Raw genomic sequence first — 26,522 nt, 5'->3', positions numbered from 1 at the left:
AATGGCTTGGACTATATTCTGGTCTGCTCATCTCCCAGTTCATACACTGAAATTCTACCCAAGGAGACAAGGTATGGGGTGGGGGAGAGAAGGGTGGGGAGAAGATGGAATCTTTGTGAAGAGAGTTAATGATGTTATGAAAGAGACACCCCCTCGCTCCCAGGGAGCTCCCTTAGCCTTTCTGCCATGTTTGAATGAAAAGAAAACTGCCCATGAGGCAGAGACTCACCCAGCCATTGCATCATTTGGGACCCTAATTTTCAATTTTTAGATGCTAGAACTATAGGAAAGAAATTTCTGTTGTTTATAAGCTACCAGTCTATAGTACTTTACCATCGCAGTCTGAAGGAGGAAGACAGGCTAGTTAATTAACTACTTTGAGCTGAGCTTTGCTAAGCTGCGCCACTGCAATTTCAATAACAATATACAGTGAACATTATATAAAATAATGCATGTAAAATACTTAGCACTTTGCCTGACACACAGTAAACACTTATTAAATGTTGGATAACATTACCTTTATTACAAAATGTCTCTGTTTATCTTGGTGTTCTGCTGGTGTTGTTTCATATTTGCATGCTTTGGCCTCCCAGAAATAATATAATTATCTCAAGGACAGGAAAAGCATTCAGCATATTTGGCAAATTACTAAATATTCAACAAATGCTGAATAAATAGGCAATTGAATAACTTCTTGTACTTCTCTTTCAGTGGCTAGCACAATATCAGGTTAAAACTAGATACATAAGAGATATTACTCGAGTATTTTAAAACTTTTAAAAAATCCATGTTGATATGATGTCATGATGTATTAATTGAACTACAAATATATTGCAATCAGAGAGATTTTCTCTAAAATTTCTGGTGCCTTTTCTGTATACCATCAGTATCTGCACAGACACATTCATGTAGAAATCTGTGCTTCTTTCACATGCATAAATACCACTGCTAGGACTAAACGGGTAGATTCCCCTGATTCATGGAGGACATAGAGGAATTCCTTCTTTTCTTTCTCTATCTCTTTCTTCCTTCTACTCTTTCTCCATTCTGCTCTCTCTCTCTTTTCTTTTATGCCTTTCAATCCACAAATGCTACCCTGTATCTGTTATGTGCAAGGCACTGTGCTAGCATTGAGATCCAATGAGAAAGTCCATAAAAGATTCAGCAAGGAACAAGATAACAATCACCATGTTATATAATTCAGAGACAAGTCTAGAACAGTGGGTAGACAGTTAATGAGCACTATGATAAAAATATATTGTTTTGGGGCCTACATGAGGATCACTAACTTCAGATCCATTTACTATTCCCTGCCATTCTAGATACTTCTAGATGTAATTCTTTTAGCATGCTGAGTTAATGAGAGGAACATATGATGACCTTCAGTCTAGAAGGTATGGGACAAAATTAGTCTGTGGAGCATGTTTTTCTTTCCTGACGTTATCTATCTCGTTCTGTTGAAATATACTACACACTTATTTGAAACGAGTGCCTGTAAAGTCCATAAAACCAAGTGACCTTTCAAGATATGGTAAAGGTGAAAGGTCATTGTCATTACCCTCCATGAATCACCTCATTATCCATACATTAAACTTAGAAGCAAAATAATGAGAAATTTATTTAAAATAAATGATTTGTTTGTTTGCAATAGGATAAGGAAGAGGGGAAAACAAGATGAGGGGAGGGGGTGAGGGGAGGGAAATGGGGACAAAAACATGAGAAGGGGTAGCAATGATCGTTAAGAAATGTACCTTCTATCTGGCAAATATAATGTAACCCTTCCCATTAATTACAATAAAAATGATGATAAAAAAGAAATTACATCAGACAAGTCATTCTTTTGCCTTTCAGAAATAGGGCTCTTTAAATGTTTATATTGTGTTGGAGTTTGGATTATCTTCTTTGTTTTTGTAACCAGAGATTCCTTACTCATTGATATGAGTCACATGGTGTGTGGAGTGTCATTTGTCACACTGACATTAAAAAAACATGACACAAATGGAAATGACAGAGGCAACAAGGCCAAGATGACAAAATGTACACGGACATTTTGTTTATCTGTATACTTTATTTTATTGTCAAGCATACTTCTTATTTCATGTCTCAACGAGTGTCATGGAGAAATTGTTCCTGTATTTTGTAAATATACTCCACACTGTTATTTCAGGAGAATATCCATTAATGACTCTGACTTATTAAAGAGGAATGGCTACATATGTACTTGTGCTGTCACTCGTGTGACAAACTACAAACTTGGCATCGTTACAGAAGCCATTTGTGGAAAATGAAATAATTGCGCCGGTGCTTTAAATTACAAGAGGAATTCTCATTGGAACCATAGACTGTTAACTTGGGACTTATAGGCTTTGCTTTCTGCTGTGAGATGACATTTTGCTATCTGTAAATCCATTCACATAAGAAATGGAAGGCAACTGACAAAAACTACTGGAAGAGAACTTGCAAGTCTCCTGAAGTTGTTAGCTGCGAAGTTGAGAATGGAAAAGTCCTCGATTAAATTCTAGCTAGATATTCACAGTCATTGAACCCCAAGTGAAAAACAGGACAGTTCAGCAAACAATATCTCAAAAAAGGATTAACTTCTAGGTTTGAGAAACTAAAAATTGTTTCTATGAAGCACCAATTAAAAAGAAACAACAAAAACCCAGAAATACAAAGTGGTTAGCATTGCATATCACACACAAGGCAATTTGGGTTTTAACTAGTTCCATATATATATGCATATGTGTATATGTACATATATGATGCACATATGTATGCACATATAATATACATGCATGCATCTATATATTCTCTTATAGTGATCATGAAGGGGTCTTTCAAATGGTCACTCAAGGATGTCAGTTTCCTATGCAGTTATCCTTCATTCAGTTTTCCTTTCTGGTCTTAGTTATTTGCAATTAGCCATAGCCTAAAAATATTACATGGAAAGTCACTCCCCTACCCCCAAATTCATAAGTATCAATACATGCTGAAATCTCAATCCATCCTACTCTGTCCCTCTCTGCATCCAGTCTGTGGCCAGTGGATTTACTGGCATCTGCTCCTTGTCTTCTGGTCACTTAGTAACCTCTCAGGGATTAACTTGATTGTGCTTATCTTTTAAGTAACCCATGTTTCCCCTAATAATGTTCGTGACAGGCAAGAGAAGTAATGCCAACGAGGCATAAAACATGGAAGGAAGGTTAACTCTAGTACTCTGTGGCTATTCTATAGAGCACATCATATAGGGTCTTCTGTTATGTGTGGACTGTGTTGGAATGTATCTCCTATGGTAAGAGTAGCTATGAGCAGCTGCTTTGGTTTTCTGTGTTGATACAGAAATGGTATGTCTAGGAGAAAGCTTATTGTAACACAAGACAGGGCCCTAAATTCTCAGTGGTATTATCTAATATCTGTTTGCTCATCTGATCACTTCCATCTGCTGATATACATTAAAGGTGCTAGGCTAGATTATCTTTTAAGGTTACTTCTCTCCCTGATGTTCTGAAAGGGAGGAAATAGAATGTCAGTGTAGATTAGCAATCGCAGAAAACCCCTGTATTTGTATGAGCTCCCTTTTCTACGATGTAATAGTGTATTTACACAGACAGGTTCTTGTTCACACATTTGTAGATTGCTTTTTGCTGAGGGGAACATCTGACATCTTAGAAATATGCAAAGCTACAGTCTATTTTAAACAATTAAATAATAGCTCTGTGTTTTGCTATTGTGTTTGCATTTAGAGTAAAATAGTTATTTAATCTGTATAACAATTGGAAGCTAATGATGGTTAAATCACCTAATACTGCTTGATCTCAGCGCATATTAATCTGAAATTTAACTCCATTTGCATTAGTATCACTAGGCACTTGCATTGGATGTCTTCTAGAAAATGATTTAAAAACATTCTGACACCAAATTCTTCTTGAGTTCGGAAGCTGAATTTTCAAGGACAAGAAAATTTCATATTAGATCATAAATCTACTCCATAGAAACTTGTGTTTCCTTAGACTCCAGAGTTTGGTTTATGCTCGCAAAAACAATTATACTAATAAAAATGTCTAAGCAGAATATGAGAGGAAGGAGCAAGTACATTAGAAGCCAAAACAAGATTCTGGTTTTGCTTAACAGACAGAGAGGAATAGACACCTCATTGGCATTCACCGTTATTAAAACCCAAGATGAATGCAGTTCTTCATCAGAAGGCTAAGTGCATAAAAGAAAAGTGCCCAACCATTATCCATCTCAATGGATATGCCTCCAACTTGCAGATCCCAACAATCCATAAAAAATACATGATGTTATTAGATGGTAGAGGCTGGCAATATATTGTCCATAACTTATTTATATAAGGCTGTCCTGAAAAGCAATGTTTAACTGCTGGCTAGGCAGATAGGAGGGGAAGCTTGAGTGGTTGTTTACTGAGTCTGAGGGTAATCAACAGGCAAATACTTCTGCAAAAGAGGCGAAACTTGGGACACTTTCAGATGTCTATCTGGTAGATTCATTTTCACTTTTCCATTGATCTAAGTTTATATTGGCCTCACCATGTCAGGGTGGTGTCATTTCTTTGTCTCAGTGTTGCACCTGGTTCTTCCTTGTTGGGTTTATTGACTTAGAAGGTGTGACCAAAAGTAGAACCTTGCCATTACAGAACCATAGAATGCTATAGGCTTCTAAGGACCACCGTTGTTTCTTTCGCAGATGCACTAGAACCACCTTAGGTTTCTATGGTATGCCTGTGGCCTCTTGAGAGGGAGAATGTGGCTCATCTTGGGATGTGCCCAGTACTGTGGTATTGATAAGAAACAAGATGGAAACCAAGCTGAGCCACAGGGTTTTGAGTCTCGACGTTCAGGGTCCTGGGCCCCTGACAGAGAAAAGTTGGTTATGCTAAGGCCTCATGGGAAGTGGGCGGTTTGGTCAGCATTAACAACTCACGGATCCTCTGATTTCCAACTTCCCATTCTGACCATTTGTGTTTCCATGCCTGACTAAAGGTTCATTTAGGTAAAATGACTTTCACTTCTAAAGAAGGAAGTGTACTACTCTAAGTATAAACATTGGAATTAATATGACTTCAATTTCTACATAAGGAGTCAAGACAATGAATAGAGCTAAGGGAGAAGTTCATTAAAAATTATATGATTATTTCAGCAAAGTACCCAAATCAGGGTTGGTTTCAGTGCTCATCTCTCTCTTCATTCATTCTTTTTCTTGGCCAGTCCTGGGGTTTGGTCTCAGGGCATGGATACTGTCCATGAGCTTTTTGCTCATGGCTGGATGTTTACCCACTTGAGCTACAGCTCTACTTTCTGCTTTTTGGTGAATAATTGAGACAAAAGTCTCAATGAGGGGCCTGAGTTTGGCCTAGTGGTAGAGTGCTTGCTTAGCATGCACAAAGACCCAGTTCGATTCCTCGGTACCACATATGTAGAAAAAAGCAGGAAATGATGCTGTAGCTCGAGTGGTAGAGCTCTAGCCAGCTGAGCTCTAGCTCAGTCCCTGAGTTCAAGGTCCAGGACTGGCCAAAAAAGTCTCAATGACTTTCTTGCCTGGGCTTCCTTTGGAATATAGTCTTTCGATCTCAGCCTCCTGAGCAGCTGGGTATATATGTATGCATCACTGGCATTGGACTCTTCCGTCATATCTTTTTAAATTTGATGTTTGTGGGGTTTGAACGCAAGGTCTGAGTGCTGTCCTTGAGCTTTTTTATGTTCAAGGTTAGTGATCTACCACTTGACCACAGCACCACTTCTGGTTTTTGAGTGGTTCATTGGAGATAAGAGACTCACAGGGACTTTCTGTCCAGGCTTTGAACGGTGATGCTCAAATCTCAGTCTCCTAAGTAGCTAGGATTACAGGCACGAGCCACCAATGGTCAGCTTCAGTCACCTTTTTAAATTAAGGATTAGGAGCCAGGAGTTTGGCCTAGTGGTAGAATGCTTGCCTAGTACGCACGAAGACCCAGGTTCGATTCCTCGGTACCACATAAATAGAAAAAAAAGCCAGAAGTGGTGCTGTGGCTCAAGTGATAGAGCTCTAGCCTTGAGAAAGCCCAAGGACAGTGCTCAGGACTTGAGTTCAAGGCCTAGGACTGGCAAAAAATAAAAAAATAAGGACTAATAGTTTCCCCACAGCACATAACAGGGTGTCGTTGAACTTTCATCATGTGCATGCTTCTTCTTTCAATACATTTGGTGAGGAAAGCATGCATCTTTTCAGGTCATCAATTTATAGGGAAGTTAGATCATTCTTTTTCTGAGATACTACACAATTGATTTCTCAAAGGTCACCAATGAACTCCTTCAGAGTGAATTGAATTTTAAATTTAGTTTAGCCTCAAAGGGCATTGCGGTTCAGTGGCCTAAATCAGGGATTAACAATTAAAATTCAGAACCCAGTTCTTTTGGCATGTGGTGACATGTGAGATTGCATGGATATCCAGCCTGAGCCAGAGCTACCAGCTCTAGCTCCTGTTCTGATACACTTCCCTTGCATATGTCGTGAAATAGATTTGTTCCTTTGTACATTTCTAAATATGCTTTGAGAATTTTAGGGTTATTGTGCTTTGTAATTTAATATGATTTATTCTGATAAATGAATTAGAACATTGCTTCCCTGCTGAGTTCAGTTGCATGAGAACAGGTACATTTTAACCTAAAGTACCCATGAAAATGATGTACTGATGAATAAATGGCTATAGAGTCCAGCTAGGGATAACTTAATTTGATAGGTGAGAGTTAAGGCCCTGGGTGGTGTACTTTATGAAATTTCCCTGGTGATTCAAACAAAGCAAACAATAGACACATATGCATATGCGTATGTATCTATGCATACATACATATACGTGTGAATGCATATTTTTACAAGCATATACAAATGCATATTTTCACTTAACAATGCACCATGGAATCCTTATGATATGGGAGTTCGTTCTTTTCAATGGCTATTCTGATTTAATAAGTTGATGGGTGTTTTCTTGAAAGAACAAATTTCTTCTGAGCTTTGATTATTTCCATCTGCTAAGTGCGGATAATAACAATATCTCCCCCGTATTGTCGTTGTGGGGGTGTTAGCATGTAGAAAGAGTGTGGAGACAGGTCTAGCAGCCATTATCAAGGAGACTGATGTGCTCATCATTACTTTTAACCACACTATGACACAGTAGTCCTAGGAGACATTGAAGTGTGCACTGGAGTTTGTGCTAGTTTCAGTGGCAGTTGCATGAGAATTAGATTTTTCCCCCTTAGCTTTCATATGAGACACCCTTTCACAATTTCAGTAGATTGGAGAAGAATGAGGTGCAGCGTGATCAAGTCCCCTAGAATGCAGGAGGAATGAGTTCTGATTCACTCTGCCACTAGGAGCAGGTAACTTTGAACGCGTTATCTGTAACTTCTGACACCAAAGTTCTCCTTGTCTAAAATGAGGATGTTAAAGGAAATGAACTCTTTTTGGAAATGAACAAATAAAAAGGCGCACGTGACACAGTTTTCCCCAGAGGGTAAGCACCATTGGAAAATGTACCTTGATGCCTTTTCTACAATGTCTACATGGTGTCTTTTCTACTTAGTTAGACCCTCAACAAAATTTTATTGAGAAACTTCTTTTAGATACAAAGTAAATCCTACATATACAATGAGTTTTCATGCCTGTTTTTAGCTAATTATATACATTCCCTCCACAGAAACCTCTTAAGGAGTAAGGGTATACAAACGGGTTAATTGAAAGTAGGTAGGTTCAAGGGAGATCTCAAATCGTGGAAACCTATGGAAAGTCAGGATCAAAGTTCATCAAAATAAAACATGGGGGAAGTGGGTACTTGAAAGGGGTAGGATGAGGGGAATGATGTGGATGAATGAGAAGAGGGGACATGCAGACAAGGGGTGACTAATTAAGATACACTGTATTCGTAAACTATCTTACTAAATGGCAACCGCATGTATAACTACTTAAAGGTAATAAATTTTAACATATCTTTTTAAATGCATTTTTTTAAACTTTTAGCACCTCAGTGTTTATTTATATTGTTGCATTAAAGTACTCTAAAATCACATAAACATTTATTCTATCCGGGCTACTTTCTTAAACTAAAGGAATGAGATTCATGAAAATATTTTCACTTGTTGAAAACTAACGCGATACCACACCTTGTAAGAAGTCTAGCACATTTTTAGGGAAACTTTTTAAATGTAGTATGCTGATGAAGGGATTTATATAATTGGAGGGTCCTTTTCACCTTCATAAATCAGAACGCATTTATTTCCTCCATCCCTCTATCCTTTCTCCTTATCTCTCTTCCTCCCTTCCTTCATTTTCTTACAAGTGCCAGGTTGACCTTGAACTTGTGATTCTTTTGCCTCATCCAACTGATAGGATGTCAGCAGTTTCATAGAGTATGCTTTGGTAGCATTTGAATTTGTTTTTCATTAGATAAGAGAGTTAGGAATGTCAAAAGGTGAGAAGATGAGCTTGAACCTGCCAGTCGTACTTCTTATTTGACTATTTTTGTGGCACTGGGGTTTGAACTCAGGGTTTTGCACTTGTTGGTTTGGTGATCTACCACTTGAGCCATGCCTTCAGCCTTCTATTTGATAACTTGAAGTTCTATGTGCACAGATTCAGAGTGTTTTATGTATTCTAGCCTTGAGAGGGCTCTGAAATAGATTTTTTTTTCTTGCTGGAGTATGGAATTTTTAAATGCCAAGTTTCATTTAATTAAGTACACAATGAAACCCAAGCACATGTCTTCATCAGAAATATAGTGTGTCTGGGGAAAGTTGCAGAAATGAATGAATTACAATAAATAACAGTGAGTTTTAATATTAAACTAAGGAAAGGTGCAACAGGTCAACCAATCTGGGTGCCTCTGGAGGGTAAAAGGACTGCAATACTTGACGTTTCGCAATATCTGACCTACTGTGGTATTTGACATACAGTGAATCACTATTTACATTTTATCCAAAAACATTTACCTGAGAAAAGGTCATGATGTTAAATTTGGAGACATTTACAGCAATTGCCAAATGTTTACTATCTACATGAATGTCATGCTTCTCAGTCACAAGCAGGTTCATGTGCTAAATGTCAATTATTTCAACTTGTTTGATGGTAGCCCAGATTGCCAAGTAACATAAAAAGAAGCTTAATAAATATTATATACACTGCTAACCATTAATCTTGCCCAGCAGAGGCTCGACTTTTAGGTATGGAGGATTTATGACAAGCAACAGCTCAGGATATTAAAACTCAATTATTACAGTCTTGGATGGCCACTCTGTGGGTACTGGAAGCTGCTTTGCACTCCTTTCCCCTCCTGTCATTCACGAGCAGGCACTGGGGAGGGCAGAGGGATTTCAAGAAACAGCACTTAGATGTTTTCTGGTCCTTTTAAGAATCAGTAACAAAGTGGATTGCCCGAGTTGTGGTTGTTGTTAGACACTGAACTGGTGTACCCTTTTCACTGGTTGTATGGCACAGTGGTATTTTACAACTCGGAAGACTTGATGAAGACAGGACAGCAATGTTCACAGCGATGCAAGAGGACCCACAGGATAAACCATCTTGGGAGTTAGCAGGCAAGCTTAGGATTTTCTTTTTTTCTTCAAATAGCAAAATAGGTATATATTTTGGATCAGGTGACCAAGGTGGGTATTCCAATAAGTTAAGATAAGCATACACATACACATATCATAAACTCATACATATACACACATATATGACATAAATATATATTATATACATCTTATGTGCATATATACTTATGTATACATAAACAGACACACATACGCATACATGTGTGTACATACATATATGTATATACACATGTATATATGCATATATACACATATACACTATAAATATATACATATATTCACATCTATGCATTACATAGGCGATTGTATATAGCGTATATGCGCATGTATGCGCATGTATATGTATACATGAATGCTTATCTACATCGATACATTCATGTACACTTGCATGTGTTTGGAGTTTAAGTTTGGGAGTAACCTCAGGTTACTGGCTCCTGTGTGATGCAGTGTGATGAGCCTTTATTGAGTGGTCCTGGCTCTGAGTCATGGTGCTATGCTCTGGTGTCAGGGGTTATTATGGTTAGGAGGATGGTAGAAGAGCGGACTGTGTAAATAGGAAAGAAGTCAACAGCCAACTCCCACTCTGCTTCCCTGAGATTTTAGAAGGAGGCATTATCAGCGGAGGTGAGGAAATCTGCAAACAGCCCTAGTTTAGATTAGAACAGACTCGCTCGGAATCTAGGGCCAAAGACAATCCGGAGAGCCCACCAGCTACTGGGGGAATCATTGTGTAGCCAGAGGCAGGTACTATGGCAGCTTTGTCTAAGTCAGGAGAACTTTTTTTAGGGAGTGTGGGAGGTTGGTCTGGAGAGGTAGACCTTGAGGACTCTGAAAGACTCTGCATTAGCAGGTGAGAGCTCAGCTTTTATTTGGGAAGCAAATGGAACTGCTGCAGTCCTTTGAACAGACCCTACTTGGAAAGATTAACACAGCAAAGCAAGGAGAGCAAGAATGCATGACTGGAAGAATAGGAAATTCAGAATAGGATATTCAGAGGGGCTAGAATCAGGGCAATGAGGGCAGGGAGACATACTGTTTACGTTCATTCGGTTATTTTGTGTTCAGGGCTGGGAATGGAGCCTGGGGCTTCTCACATGAGAGACCCACTGGTCTACCGTTGTGCTACATCCCCAGTTCACTTGTCTTATTTTCTTTTTTTAAAATATTTTTATTGTAATTAATAAAAGGGTTACATGATATTTGCCAGATAGAAGGTGCATTAATTCACATACATTGATACCCTTTCACATGTCTTCGTCCCCATTGCCCTCCCCTCCACCCCCCCATCTTGGTTTTCCCCCCTTCCCTATCCAATTTCAAATAACCAAATACAAATAAATCCAATATATCAGATAACAAAGTGAGATACTGTAACAATATGAGATAACCAAGGGACAGCAAAAGAGATGAGAGATAACATAGTACATTAAGGACAACAATCATTCATTATATGGCTTTTGTTTCAATATCCTGGAGGTCTTTTCAATTAGCTTCATACTATATGGCCTTATGGATCTAGGTTTTGCTCTATTGCAGATCTCTGCTAGTAGAGCCCAAGGTTTCTACTGATTATGACACACTGTTGGTGGGAGTGCAAACTTGTTCAACCACTATGGAAAGCAGTATGGCAGTGCCTCAAAAGACTAAACATAGAGCTCCCCTATGACCCCTCAATTCCACTACTTGGCATTTACCCAACCATCCAGAATCTAGGGCATACTAAATCCACCAGCACAACAATGTTCATTGCAGCATTATTCACCATAGCAAAGATATGGAACCAACCCAGATGCCCCTCAGTTGATGAGTGGACCAACAAGATGTAGTATTTGTACACAATGGAATTCTATGCTGCTGTCAGAAAAAACGACATCGCCCCATTTGTTAGGAAATGGAAAGACTTAGAAAAAATCATATTAAGTGAAGTAAGCCAGACTCAAAGGAACTTAGGCTCAATGGTTTCCCTCACTTGTCTTATTTTCAACACTGGTTCTGGCAAAGGTAATCGGGGGGTAGCGGGCTAGCCTTCCCCGGAGACCTTCTATTCCCCATCGTAAGAAAGACTCAGGATCTTCTCTTGATAGAGCATGCAGAGCTAATGTTCCCTCTAGCCATCAAAAGATTCCGAGAAATTCACGCAAAGAATTGGTTTCAAGTTTTCTTCCTTTGAACATGTGACTATTCACAGGAGAACACGAGCAGGAAGCCTGCCATGTCCCAGATGCAAATGGAGCTTGGTAGAGCTGATGTATTAGCTTATTCTGAACATGTTGAGTCATCGTCTAAGCTTCCAGTTTGGAGGGTTTATTTTAGAATCTGAGGCATATTGTTATAATTCTCCAGGACTGGCCATAGTCTAGACAAAGAAGCTTGGCTAACTCTACATCTGTCATTTTAAGCTAGGCGTTACACCTACTATGCGGTACAGTGTAATATCTCAATACATGTCTTCAATGTGTAACTATCTCAGAACTGGTTAAGCATGTTTTTGGTTGTTAAGATCATTCAAAATATTCCTTATTAGCTATTTTGAATATGCAATTAACAGTGTCAACAATAATTACCCTGCTGTGTTACAGAACACTGTAAGTTATTCTTCTTATCCTGTTGTATTCCTGTACCTTTCAATCAATCAATCTCTCTCCCACATCCTTCCAACTTCTACAGCTATTTTATCTTCTCCTTTTTTTCCTTCCCTCCCTCCCTCCCTCCTTCCCTCCCTCCCTCCCTCCCTCCCTCCCTCTCTCCCTCCCTTCCCTCCCTCCCTCCCTCCTTCCTTCCTTCCTTCCTTCCTTCCTTCCTTCCTTCCCTCCCTCCCTCCTTCCTTCCTTCCTTCCTTCCTTCCTTCCTTCCTTCCTTCCTTCCTTCCTTCCCTCCCTCCCTCCCTCCCTCCCTCCCTCCCTCCTTCCTTCCTTCCTTCCTTCCTTCCTTCCTTCCTTCCTTCCTTCCTTCCTCCCTTTCGTCCTTCTTTCCTTCCATTTCTTCCTTTCTTTGGTGCTACAAGCATTTTAAACTTATGGTCCTGTGCTTGAAGGCAGGTACTTTGCCACTTGAGACATACCTCCAGACATTTCTGATTTAGTTAGTTTTTCAGATAGAATCTTACTCTTTGTGCCCAAGATGGCTACAGCCAGCAATCCTATCTTTGGCTCCTACATAGCTGGGATAGCAGACATATAGCACTAAATTTGGTGTTATCTCTTTCTTTCTTTCTTTCTTTCTTTCTTTCTTTCTTTCTTTCTTTTTTCTTTCTTTCTTTCTCTCTCTCTTTCTTGCTTGCTTGCTTGCTTGCTTTCCAGCAGTCCTGGGGCTTGAACTCAGGGTCCGAGCACTGTCCTTAGGCTTTCTCAAGGCTAAGTGAGCTCTACCACTTGAGCCACAGCACCACTTCCAGCTTTTCTATGTATGAGGTACTGAAGAATCGAACCCAGGTCTTCGTACATGCTAGGCAAGCACTCTACTACTAGGCCAAACTTTCCGCCCTTGGCTTCATCTTTGAGATAGTATCCTAATAATATCATTCCTGGCTAGCCCTAAATTGAGATCTTCCTATCCCCACCTTCCAAATAGCCATTGCACTGAGTCACAGTGTTCAGTCTAAATCTCTTTTATTTTTAAGAGTCATCAAGATATCCCTATTTTCTAACTAGGTCAGAGGCAATTGGAGTATCACATACACATTCAGGGTATATAGTCAAAGTCTCTGATAAAATAGAGTGATGTCATCAGAAGCAACTATCCTGTTATAGTCACTTAGCAGTCCAAATTTGCATTTCAGACTGTTTATGGATCACCTAACAGAGATGGGAAGATGGGAAGCAGAGCAAGCTGGGCAGTGATGAGAGGAAGCCATGGAATTATTTCAAGAATTAGCACCACACATTTATATTTGCTCACGTCTTACAGTAAGGCTGATGGATAGACAGGTAAACTGCATGATCACATTATAGGCAAAGCAACAAATGCCCCCGCTCTCTGAGCCAGCACTGTAAGATACCCAATGACTTTAAAAGTTCTTTTCAATATTTGATAGGTTTAAAATGTAGACTTTTAATTGATGTTCAGAGCATTAGAAGCACTGGAAGCTACAGATTGCTTTCCTGCATTAGGAAAGCAACAATAGCAAATACAAACATGCATCTAGACAAATGCGAAAGGTTTAACTCACGGGAGACTGGGTTCGGAGTGGCTGTTTGGAATTCTCTTCATCAGCCTGCTGGGTAGATAGGATTTAGATATTGATTGTGTGCCTGGACTAAGGTGACATTTTTAAACCTCCCAACTTGCAGATCTTCACCCAGAAGAACGCAGGGGATGATAAGATCATATTAAGGGCTTGCACCTGAAGAAAGTGGCTGAAATAACTCAGTATGCTTTCTATGTCTTAGCTGTTTTAGCTAAGTGATGAACTGAAGGGATGCAGTAATTTTTGACTGCTGTCAGAGGGGTAAAAAAAGGGTAGGAATATATGGCATGCCAAGAGGAAGTATAAGGAGAAATAATGTATGGAGTCTTACTAAAGGAAACTGGAGATCTGAATTAGAAACTTTTTTTTTTTAAATTAGAGCTTCAAAATCTAATGTGTTTTGGCACCGTCTCCCCAGGGCAGCATGGAAGGCTCTTTGAAGAGCTTCATGTAGTCATGGCTGAAGCGATTACAGCAATGTGCCCTTTATAAATTAGAAAAAAAAAAGCCTTTTTTAATACAGAGGACGGGGGAAGGAGGGGAAGGACTGTACCATGTCTTTTCAACACAAAATATTTTGATGTGATGGGTTTTTCCTTCATTTTATCCCCTACAGACTATTTCTTCTGTAAATAGATTGTGGGAAGAGCAGGCTTGCTCATGTCTGTCACACACAGCCAGCTTATTAAGAAAAATCAGCCAGGAGTCTCTGAACAGCTCCCTGATCTGCTCCTGGGGCCAGGAGGGGTGGGGGTGGCAGCCGTAGCTTTAGGATATTGTTCTGCCATCTTTCCTCTTGGAAACTGGTTTGGAGAATGCCTAGGTGTTTTTCTCTTCATTTCTTGCCTAAGTTAGTGCTTCAGACTTGTGTTTATGGCCATTGGCCTAGGCAAAGGCTGGCATGGGTGGGGTAAACACAGCTTTTCTCCCAATAGTTGCAGTTTAGTGGCTCCTGAAGCCAACTCAGTCTACTCACCTTTAGTCGTTCTCTAATCCTAGGATCAGATCTGCTCTTTGCTCTTCAGTCAAGACCATCTTCTGGCCTCATCTCTTCTTAATCAGAAATGCCACATCGAAAATAGACAGATAGCAAATTGGATTACCTGAGCAATGTTAGGAACCAACCACCCTGCGATCTGTCAGAGCACTAGATCTAGCCGGTGGTGAAACTTAGCTGGAAAACCTAGGAAATGTTCCAGAACTCAAATTCATTTTATTTTCTCAGAACTCAAATTCAGGTGTAAATTAAAATGCACTGTTTTTTTCATACAGGATACCACTGGGATCAGAAGTAATGATATAAGTGTAGGTATTGTTTTATGTTGGTGTTAATTACTATTATTAATAAAGTAAATCATTTTTGGGGACATTGTATATACAGTGGCCTTCCAGAGAGTGGGAAAGATAAGGAAAGAGCACGTCTTTGGTGTTGGGATAGCTAGGGGAAAATGGAAGGGCTAGCATTGATCAAGATGCACTGTTCTCATAAACTGTATGTTCAGTTAAAACCTCTTTGTATAACTATTTAAAAATAAATAATTTTTAAAAGAGCAAAAAGGACTTGGGTTCTGAAGGAGGGGACGGATGCTTGCTGTGTTATCTCTAGAAAAGACTTCAGAGGGCTCTGAACCTGCTTTTTGGGCAAGAGAAGTGAGGGGACAGATGGAAGATTGGTCCAATCATTTGGTTAGAAGAACTCTGGAGCCTAAGTAGCTGGTAGAGGCACTAGGAGGGAGGTGAAAGGTGAGGGAAACTGGAAGGGGACAGAGGGCTAATTTAAGAATTCATTTTGAGGACTTTCCTCTGAGAGAAGCTGTCATGAGCTGACTCATGTCCCTTCCCCAAGTCCATCTGTTGAAATCCTAACCCCATGTGATTTCATTTGGGAGCAGGGTCTTTAAAGAGTTGATTAGATTAAAATGAGGTTCATAGAGTGGGCTTTAATCCATTACTACCGATTTCCTTCTCAAAAGAGGACATTTGGATACAGAAAGATACAGAGGCTAGACTGAGAAGAAACTGACCAGGGCACAATCCCATCTTAGACCAATAGGCTCCAGAATTGGGAAGAAATCAGCTTCAGGAAGCCACCCTTCCTGGGATGCAGTGGGCTGGTGTGGCTCCTCAATTTCTGGCTGCAGAAACCCCGCTCTGCCTTCTTCAGGAGTGAATCCATGGCCAGGTACAGAGCTGGCAGACTTCATCACTTCTCAGTCAGCTGAATGTCTGGTGGAAACATGCTCTCCCAGCCCCACCCCATGACACTTGAATATCCACGACGATAGCAAGGACTATTCCAACTCAGTAACGGGAAGACGAGTAACCCAATTAACCAATGCACTAAGCATTCAAGTAGAGAGCTCTCCAAATAAGATAGATCAATGGCTTGTAAGCGCATGAAAAGATGACCCACAGAAATTGTTCTTTGAAAAGTACATGAATTAAAGCCACTGTGAGACGCCATCTTGAATCCATAAGGATGGTTAGTATACAAAGACAGGACAGGCAGGAGCTGATGAGGATACACGGGCGCTGCTAGTGCGAGCACGAACTTATATCACCAATTTAAGAAACACGTGTTTTTGGCAGTCCCTCAATGTGTTAACCATTGTATATAATCTGTCACTCTACTTGTAGATATATAGTCAGAGGAAATGGAAGCGCATCTGCACAAAAACTTGCACATGAATGGTTAGAGCAACATTAATAAACATTCATAAAAGTGAAAAAGTGGAAATAGTCCAAATGCCCATAAATTGATAAACGGACAAATAAAATATGGTGAATTTGTACCCTGGAAAGTTATTCAGCCATAAAAAGGAAGGAAATGCTCACACATGCTATTATATGGATGATCCTTTAAAAAGTATATAGTAAACTGAGTCATGAAATCTTGCGTGATTCACACACACAGTTAAAAATAAATGTATAGTGGCAGAAAGAAAATTAATAGTAGTCCAGGCCTGAAACGTGGAGGACAGGAAAGAGACAGATAATGGCTGAGACTTTCTTTGGGCAATGATGAAAACCTTCTAAACAGATTGTACAAAATGGTTGATCACTCTGTGAGCATACTGAAAGTACTGCATTCCGCATTTCAAATGGGTGAACTTTTTTTTTTAATAGGAAAGTCTGATATAAACGCTTATGGGTTTTTGTGATGATATTGGGTTTTAAACATAGGGCTCTACACTTGCTAGCCAGGAAAGTACCCAAACACCTAAGCCACAGACCTCCCCGGCCCTTTTGCTTTGGTTATTTTTCAGATAGGGTCTCACATATTTTGCTGGAGGTCAACAATACTAGCTTTGCCTCCCACATAGCTGGACCACAAGCACATATCACCCCACCAACCAACAATGGTTGATACAGGGGTCTTGCTAACTTCCTCCCTGGTCTGCCTTCAAACTATAGACTTCCCAATCTTAACCTCACAAGCATGAGCGTGTACCACTATATCCAGGCATAAATGCTAATAGTTCAGAGGCTCAGGATATCCTCCTTGCATATTCCAGTTCCAGCCCCCATTCTCCACCAGTGCATTCTCCACTGTGGGCCATTCAGATATCACCTTCTACCGTTTCTTGATCCCCTGAGCCTATGGAGGACGGAGTGGGAGGGTAGATGCAGCAAGCTTTGATTGGTCTTGCTAGCTCTCACGTCCTTCTGTGGACTATGCAAATTTGTCATCACCACCTTGAAGTAACCACATGACATGAAAATTGTGCCTGCTAGCTTTAAAGTCACCAATGGAGATTCCTGGTGAGAAACCTGCGTAGATAAACGGGTTGGACCAGGTAAAGGTGTTGCTCTAAGAGTCTCCCATACCCCTTTCTGACTTCATTATTTCCACCCGGTGTTTCTTCTAATTGTTGAAGAGGCACTCTCCATTGTAAAGACAGGTATCACATCAAAATAAAACTGTGTATGCTTTCACACAGTTAGGAGATATTACTAAATGTTTAGTGCATGAGTTTTCAAGACTTTGGTTTCCAGAAGATGGCTTTTATGTAAAAAGAAACATTCTGAAAATGTGATGTTGGCATGATTTGCCACAGAATGCTGTGAAATTCCCTTCTCAGGGAGACCTTTTCAAATGGGAAAAGTTCTTATCTCCTGGAGATGATTTTGATGTCATCCTTTTTGCTACTTGGAGGGAAGATTACATGACATTTAGCCTTAAAGCTTCTCTCTGAGTTTGGTCTTTTCTGATGTGTGGGTACAATTTTAAAAGTAAACCGATTCAGTAGGAAAATATCTCGTATTCACCTCTAAACTTCTCTGGTATGTATCCCTGTATTGGGGTCTGTATGTGATTAAGTGAGATATCGCACTTTCTATGGTCAGAGCGAATGTCTTCGGTAGGCGGTGAGTGGGCGCCGTGGAGTCCTTCTCTGGTGGGTGCTCTCTAGAAAGAGAGCAGCTAATTCTCAATCCTAGTGCTAGCTGTTGTTGATGATGATGATAAAATATTGGATAGAGATATATCATTTTTCTTCAAAGTAATACAATTGGTAAATTTGTTATTGTGAATTAATATTAACATTTAAAAAGCCGGGTGTGGTGGCTGTCATCCTAGCTACTCAGGAGAATGAGATCTGAGGATTGCAGTTCTCAGCCAGCCCAGGCACTAAAGTCCATGAGACTCTTATCTCCAATTAATCACTAGAAAATGGGAAGCGGCGCTGTGGCTCAAGGGGTAGAGTGGGTGGTAGCCTTGAGCTGAAGAGCTCAGGGACAGTGCCCAGGTCCAGAGTTCAAGCCCCATGACCCACAAAAAATATTAATGTGAAACAAAAGGCTAGAAGAAAAATTATGTGAAGAGTTAAGTTCTATTGCTGACCTTGAAATGAATTTTCTCCTTGGGAATATTTCTCACTCCGAGTGAGCAAACAAGTAAATGTGAATATTCAACATCTCCAAATCACCCTAGAGAGACCCTTGCTGTTTGCTAACATTCTTAGAGTTTGTTCATTTGGCTGGCTCTGAGTTAACTCAAATTCAGTTAGAGTACCATCTTCACAAAGCATGCTTTCAATACAATCTTCACTTTAGGCGTATCCAGGAATTTTATTCTCCAAAGCATGTGAGCATCCTTAGCTGCGAAGTAATGAGAAAGATCTTTTAAGAAGAGCAGGCCATGTGCGGGGCAAAGGTGCAAACATTAACTTACTCCGCAACCCCTGCAGGGACCTTGTGTTTGATGACTAATAGAATAACTCCAAGAAAGTCTTGCAAGTTCCACTGTCAACTGTGATGGCCTTGATACTGTGGTCATATTGTAAAAGAGTCAAAACATTCAAGAGGGAACATTTGTTTAAGCTGGCAATGATACTGTTATTTCCTTTGGTTATTGAATAATTGAAAAGGTATCAAATAGCAAAGTTTCAATTATTCATCAAGTGATTTCATTTGCGAGACTAATGTCTATAGGCAAATAGCTGATACTTGAATTAAATACTAGCAGCATCTCCATAGGTTTCTTCCTGGGTGATCATTGCTCAAGTCTTTAAATACTATTGCCCACCATGGTTAGAGGGAGAGCATACCATTTCTATTCTATTTCTTTCATAAATAACTAGGGATTTAGCACTCAAAACCCTGCCTATTTATGATCTCATAGTTCTGTAGGTCTCTACCTAGGCCTCTAGCTCCTTTAGGTCTTCTGCTTAGTTTTCTTTGTTGTTGTTGTTGTTGTTGGAATAATGTATAAAGGGGCTACAGTTACATTTGTCAGGTCGTAGGGGTTTTTTTTGGTTGTTGTTGCTATTGTTGGTCGTGGATCTTGAATTTTGGACCAGGGCTCTGTCCCTGAGCTCTTCAGCCCTACCCTTTGAGCCACAGTGCCACTTCAGGTTTTCTAGTAGTTAATTGGAGATGAGAGTCTCACAGTCTTTAATGCCTGGGCTGGCTTTGAACTGTGATCCTCAGATCTCAGCCTCCTGAGTAGCAAGGATTACAAGCATGAGCCACTAAACCTGGCCTGCTTAGACTTTTCTAAGGTTGATCCTTCTGGAAACGTGATGAATTAACTTCTAAGTTGATTTCAGTTGTTGGCCAAGTTCAATTGCACATAGTTAGAGGAGCAAGGTCTCTATCTCCTTTCTGGCTGTCATCTGGGAGCTGGCAAATTTGTTAGTATTGCCAGTTGCATCGTCTCTTCTGAATTCCACTCTGAGATCTTGGAGCCAGGCAAATCCAGCACCTCTCCTGAGCAGAACTCTGTGGTTTCCCTCTTGAAACCTCTCTCCTGCCTCTAGCTGGGAAAACACACTCTGCTTTGGTTTAAGGGCGCTTGTGTACTGAGATAATTCACTTTAATGTTTGGAACTTGGTGTACATGCACCAAGTTTCTTTAGCCACATTTGTAACACATTTCAGTCTCTGGGAACATTTAACAGAACTGTGGTTGTGCCTATTACCACAGGAAATAAGAGAGTGAAGAGTTTTCATAATGCAAGCATTTGCAATTTTTAGGGTATTTATTTAAAAGAATAAATGAATGTAAAAGACAAAATGGTGTAGGTAGCTCCTCAGTTGGGTGCTAAACATGAATGGAGACAGTTCAAACTGTTTGTAGAAAAGTTCTAGAATTTTTACTTTTCTAGCATTTTGTGCTTTGCAGTTTTTCTTTCTAAAGTACATTCCTAATCCTTTCTTGGATTCGAGGATTGTAAGCATACAGTATCTATTTTGATCATGCTGGAACATTAGAAACTAAGATCTACCATACAGATTATACAACTCCTTTAGTTGGGAGAGTTAGAAGATACTCGTACTCAAGTTAGACTATCAGCATCCTAACTAGAGATTTACACTTCTTGTCACGCTCTTCTGCTTTAAAGCCCCATGCAGAATGTACAGCTGGAGTATGAAATCAGAACACTGTGTTCTGAAATTCCACCTCCATCATATCTTTTCTGACATTTCTGCTGTGTCTTACATCGGCAGCCCCTGGGGACCAGTGTTATGTATTTGGTTATTTCTGCAAGACTCAGCCTCCTGTCGGCTCCCTCACTTTGTGTGATCCAATCCTCTCTCGACAGCTTCAAACCTTTCCTGCTACATGGGAAGATATTTACCTGCAAATGTCACCTCCGTGTAAATGTTACAGCCGTCAAGAACTGTGCAAGAGGCTGAGATTTTATCCTATTTGCAAGCAAGTAAGTTTACCTGTCACAGTTGCCTAGGTACTTGGGGAAGCTGTGAGACTGAGGGGTCAGAAACAAAGGATAGGATTGCCTGTGCCCCAGCACAAAGCACCAGGTTCTTGTTCACAGCCTTCTCCAGCATCTTGAGATGCACAAGTTTATGACGTGGAGCTACCTTGTCAGCTCGCCAACGCTGCCGAATCTGCATTTCTTCAGAAGGACCACTGTGGCCCAGGGGGCTGCTCCCAAGCCCGGCCAACCTGTGACATCCCTGTGATACACATGGAGTCTCTGTCTTCCAGGGCTGCTGTCCTGTGAATGTCTCCAAATGATGACGGTAAAACAACAACAACAACAAAAACTTGCTTATAGCTCTGTTCTTTTTTTTGCCAGTCTTGGGCCTTGAACTCAGGGCCTGGGCACTGTCCTTGGACTTTCTCAAGGCTAGAGCTCTACCACTTGAGCCTCAGCACCATTGCTGGCTTTTTTCTATGTATGTGGTACCGAGGAATGGAACCCGGGTCTTCATGCATGCTAGGCAAGCAGTCTACCACTAGGCCAAACTCCCGGCCTATACCCCTGTTCTTAAGGCATCCAGGAGTGCAAGAAACTCATGGCTGATTGTCTCCCAGTTACTAGTGGAGGGGAAGGAGAATACAGTCATAAAATTCAATGCATGTCCTATGAAATGAAGAAAATGGAGGGGCGGGGTCAAAGGGGCAGGGGTGGCAGAGAATGATGAAAGGGTGACATTGATTAAGATGCATTGTATTCATAAGCTGCTTTATTCAATGGGAACTCCTTCATACAATCACTTAATGGGAATAAAAACATAATTTAAAAAATTTCCCTTTACAGGTAAGTGGGTATGCCTGTCTGATATAAACTGTACTGGGTTTATCCAGATTTAAGCATAAATTGGAGCCAGTTAAAATGAGGCAAAAGCATGTACACACTTTAAAATTAATTATTTGTTGAGAACAAGCTATGTATACATGTATGCACATATACAAGTAAACACATTCTGAGAGACTATTATCAAAGAAGCAGTGAAATGTTCACTTGTGTTCAGCATTTACTAAGTAGAGCAATTGAAACAACATACCTAGCTGCATGTATATATTTAAGAAAAGGTTCTCTGAGAAAATAAGTGCTGTGTCAAGCCAGCATATCCAAAGTTTGTTTTTCCAAGCCTAAGTGTCCATTGCTGATCTATGATGAAAAGATTTCACGGTGTTTTGGGGTGGGGGATGGAGAAGGAACACGCCATTTAACATGTGGTTTTGTCCAACGAGAATCCCATCACAGAATAACACAGTCAAGATGCGGCGAGGAAGTGACTTCTGTTATTACATTTTGTATTCTTCTAATTAATTTGGTAATAAACTCACGATTCCTTTGGGTGTGCATGCACACATACTCACCTGCAACAACTAAAGTGTACACAGAACACCCTCAAGGAGACTCTGCTTGAAGTTCATCAGGACTTAGACTTTCTAGTCTGTATTTTTTTTCCTCATTCAGTACAAGCTACTGAGAGTCTTGAAATGTGCTTTTGAAATTGATTAATTCTACATGTCACAGGCTCAAATGCTATGTTTTTATTGAGCTTGATTTTATCTGGAGGTGTCGTTAATTTATTTGAAGTGTCCTGCTTCTGGGAGCTATTTATAAGGTCAGTCCGTATTGATGAGGAAATGTGCTTAATGTACAGGATTGATTACAATGAATTTGTGAAAAGAACAAGGCAGGGGATGTCTATTTCAGTTAATGAATTTGTTTTTAAAATTTGGACAAAATAGAGTAGAAGTGAAACTGCAAGAGGGTATATGCATGTATATGTGTGTGTTGTTTTTATTATAATTGTATTTAAAACGGATGACACTGGTTGTAATTAGAATGCTCTAATAATTCAAATGGGGTACAGAAAGCAAAGAACACTGATATTGGTGTAGGTATGTCAAACTGTTTAATAATAATTCACAGTGAATGACTTGAATTTCATAGAGTATAGGCTTAAATTTATAGTTTTTCTTACTTTCATGGAATTATTTAAAAATATAAGTTTTTGCAATCTCATTAATTTTTCATTTAATTCATTTTATTTACTGACTTTAATTTTTTTTTCAAAAGTAGACTTTAGCACCGTTTTTATTTACAAAATATAGTTGAAAAGCAATCAGTCAATGCATAGCCTACAAAATTAAAACTGAAGGATTGGGTTAGGTTGGATGTGATGAGGGAGAATGATGAAAGGGTTGATATCAATTAAGATGCGCTGTATTCCTAAAATGATCTGTTGGATGGTACAGCTACTTAATGATAATAAAAATATCACTCATAAGGAATAAAAATGCTCTCTGGGGTTGTTAAGAGGCTATTGAAAACAAAAACATATAATAAAATGGGGAAAGCTAGCAAATCACTTTTTTTTTTTTTTTGCCAGTCCTGGGCTTGAGCTCAGGGCCTGAGCACTGTCCTTGGACTTTCTCAAGGCTAGAGCTCTACCACTTGAGCCTCAGCACCACTTCCGGCTTTTTCTCTATATGTGGTACCAAGGAATCGAACCCGGGTCTTCGTGCATGCTAGGCAAGCACTTTAACCACTAGGCCAAACTCCCAGCCCTCAAATCACTTTTGATGTCATGGGCTTACAATTCTCTTTGGCCTTGAAAATGAACCTGTGACCTGTTTTGAGAGGAAAGGAAAAGGTGGGAAATTTACCACTAGAAAAATCTACAATAGGCAGAGAGAGTCTGTAATCTATGTGGTGAAAAATAAGCCAGGGCTCAAACCATTTTTTCCATAGGAGTCAAAGCCTCTGGGTTTTGACCACAACGGCTGCCTGGAGAAGGAGATCCCTGCTTGTGCTACCCCATCTCAAAGTGGGGCAGATGGGTCTAGATCTTTCTCGATCTAACCTTGGATGAAGGCCTAAGAGAACAGAATTCTTTTTCTCGTCCACCAAGCAGGGAAAAGTGGTTTCTTGTAACTATGCAAGTCCACTAGGCTTCAGGTTGCATTCCCTTCAGAAAAACAACCAGCGGAGAAAAATCAGATCTCCTGCCTTGACAAGTATAAGTAGCCTTTTCACAAGCAATTCTACAATGACTTGTACTTTATATATCAAAAATGTGTAGTTTTCTTGAGGAAATGAGTTGCTTAAGTAGGCCCATTTTAGGAAACCTTTTCTGAGAGCTCTCCTTGCACTCAATCATTTCGAGTACCGAGACTAGTGATTTGGGCATCAAGGGTATTTATTCAATTTCTTTTTACACTGTATGTAAGAAATGAGTGTAATCATACTCATTTTCCCCCCTGTTTTCACGAGGTGATAAGCTATTCCTGATTCAATATCCTCACAGCATCGCACATGCAGTGCTCCTGGTACTGCTGAGTGGAACTGTACCGTGCTCTTGTTCAAATCTCTCTTTGGCTTCCTTTTTTATCTAAAAAAAAAAAGAATCTTAAAAACTGCTGTTGAGGATTGGTTATGCTTCCTGGAGCTGCTGGTGAGAAAAAAAATGTGGCAAAGTATGAGTTGTTAGAAACAGCAGGCTAGTCAAATGCCCAGTGGCTTTATTGTTCAACTTAGCGAGGAAAACCATGTCAGGGACCTTCTCTGGGAGATTGGCTGGCGTATGAGGATGAGGACAGGAATGTGAGAAAGGGAAGCGTCCAGGCTGCAGGACTTTATGGACCAGTCACACGGCACCCAGCTGACATACCATGTGTATGGTAGAGGGAGTAGGAGAGGATAACCCAGACAACTATCGTGGAGGCTCATCAAAACAACTTGCACTTCCTTTGACCACACTGGAAGCTGAGCAAATACATGGGATGTGTTCTCTGTTCCTGTAGTCCTTCCTGTAGGAATGGCGGTGTTTAAAGAAGGTATGATGTGAGATCAAGAGGGCGGGGGATGCAGTCCTAAAATGCTGTGTGTATCCCACAAAATGATGAAATCTGAGGAAAGGGGGTGGGGCTGGGGAGTGATAATAATGGAAGGGTGACACTGATCAAGATGCATTGTATTCAACAACTGCTTCGTTGAATGGCAGCTTTCCTTTTATAACGACTTAAAGATTAAAAAGAAAAAGAACCAAAAAGGGGGGGGATGTATGAAGTGTTATAGTAGCACTGTTACTACAGAGGAAAAATTAGCAGGAAATTCTCTGCAGGGCATTGCATCAAGGAACGCGTAAGCCAAGACTTTGAAAACAAATTCTAATATTCTAATCATGTAAATCCCTCTTTTCAACTTATCCAACTGCTACTACCTTCATTTGATTATGATAGAACTCTACCAAAATGCTTTCTTTTGATTTTCTTTTAATCAAATATAGCCAATAATTCTATTCTTTGGAATCATATTACAACCGATTAGATCAGGTTATTTGTGAGAACAGACAAAGCTCTTCTGCTAAAAAAGGCTCATGTGGTTTTGTACAATAATAAAATAAATACAAACAGTCACATTTTCATGTGACCCTTCCCAGAGCCGAATTTGTAGCAATTTATCATTTGTCTAAAAGAACAGTTTGAGCCTCCTGCATTGTAAGATGGCTGTTTAGGGAAAGCCATCTAACTGGGAAGTGAGACCAGCTGGCCATCTTCCACGTGAGAGGTGCTTTGTGTCTTTCTGTTCTGTTAATGGTCAAAGTCACTCTCCTTGAAGGGACCGAAGGAATCATTGGAGTTTCATTTTGTTGTATAGAGGAATTCATAAATTCTAGTTAATAAATTTGGATGTATAAAGCTTTGGGGACTATCCCGTCCTTGAATGTCAGGAGTTACTAAATTACTTAGGATAATTTAGTTTCTAACCAATCATATGAATTTTTAATTTCTTAAGATCTGTTTTCGCAGACCTTTTTGAAACGTGTCTGCATTAACAATGTACATTTGGCAAAGGACGCAGAGATGATTATAACACTGTCAATCAGAAGACAAAACTTAAGTACAGTTCTTTGCCTGGGCAGATATAATGCTTTGCTATACCCAAGTATAGCATATCCTTTTAATGCCTTTCTATTCTTTTAGTCTAGGTAAAGCATCATCTCTGGTTTTCAGATTATGGGACAGGGGTTCTGTGTGTGTGTGTGTGTGTGTGTGTGTGTGTGTGTACATGTGTATGCACGTGCTGGTACCAGGGCTGAAAGTTAGGACCTGGGTGCTGTCCCTACCTTGCATTGCTCAAGACTAGCACTCTATCACTTGAGCCACATCTCCAGTTGCAGGTTTTTGGTGGTTAACTAGAGATAATCATCTCTCCTTTCCGGCCTGGGCTGGCTTTGAACCATGAGCCTCAGATCTTAGCCCCCTGGAGAGTCACCTCTGGCCTGCATGACTTCTTACTGCGTTGGGAACAATACTACAAGGCGATGGCTCGCGGACTGGGGAGCAGAAGGCTGTTCTAGATACCTCCACACTGGAGGGTGGATTTGGGAGGAAAGTCTTTCATATAAGACATTCTTCTTTAAATGTGTATGAGGTGGACCGGAAACCACTGACTCCTCCATATAAATTCTGACATTCTCCCAGACGTTCGTCTATACTGCAGTTCTGGAAATCTCGTGTACCAGCC

General features: G+C 40.1%; 2 long non-coding RNA genes across 6 annotated transcripts in view; one reads left to right on the top strand and one right to left on the bottom strand.

The window, feature by feature from the left end:
• LOC150059501 (uncharacterized) overlaps nt 1–26,522 on the bottom strand; it is a 176,417-nt gene that overhangs the window by 6,568 nt on the left and 143,327 nt on the right. The gene's annotated exons all lie outside the window — the stretch shown is intronic.
• Nucleotides 1–26,522, top strand: part of LOC150059502 (uncharacterized) — a 43,762-nt gene that overhangs the window by 14,918 nt on the left and 2,322 nt on the right. For both annotated transcript variants that reach the window (XR_016536383.1, XR_016536382.1), the window contains exon 2: nt 20,832–20,948. This is a non-coding gene — a long non-coding RNA (uncharacterized LOC150059502). The remainder of the gene's footprint in view (nt 1–20,831; nt 20,949–26,522) is intronic.

This window comes from Megascapheus bottae, chromosome 8 (assembly GCF_031878675.1).
Source record: "Megascapheus bottae isolate mThoBot1 chromosome 8, mThoBot2.hap1, whole genome shotgun sequence".
NCBI classification, from domain to species: domain Eukaryota; kingdom Metazoa; phylum Chordata; class Mammalia; order Rodentia; family Geomyidae; genus Megascapheus; species Megascapheus bottae.
The sequence above is the reverse complement of the archived record's forward strand: the minus strand, read 5'-3'. Positions and strand labels throughout refer to the sequence as shown.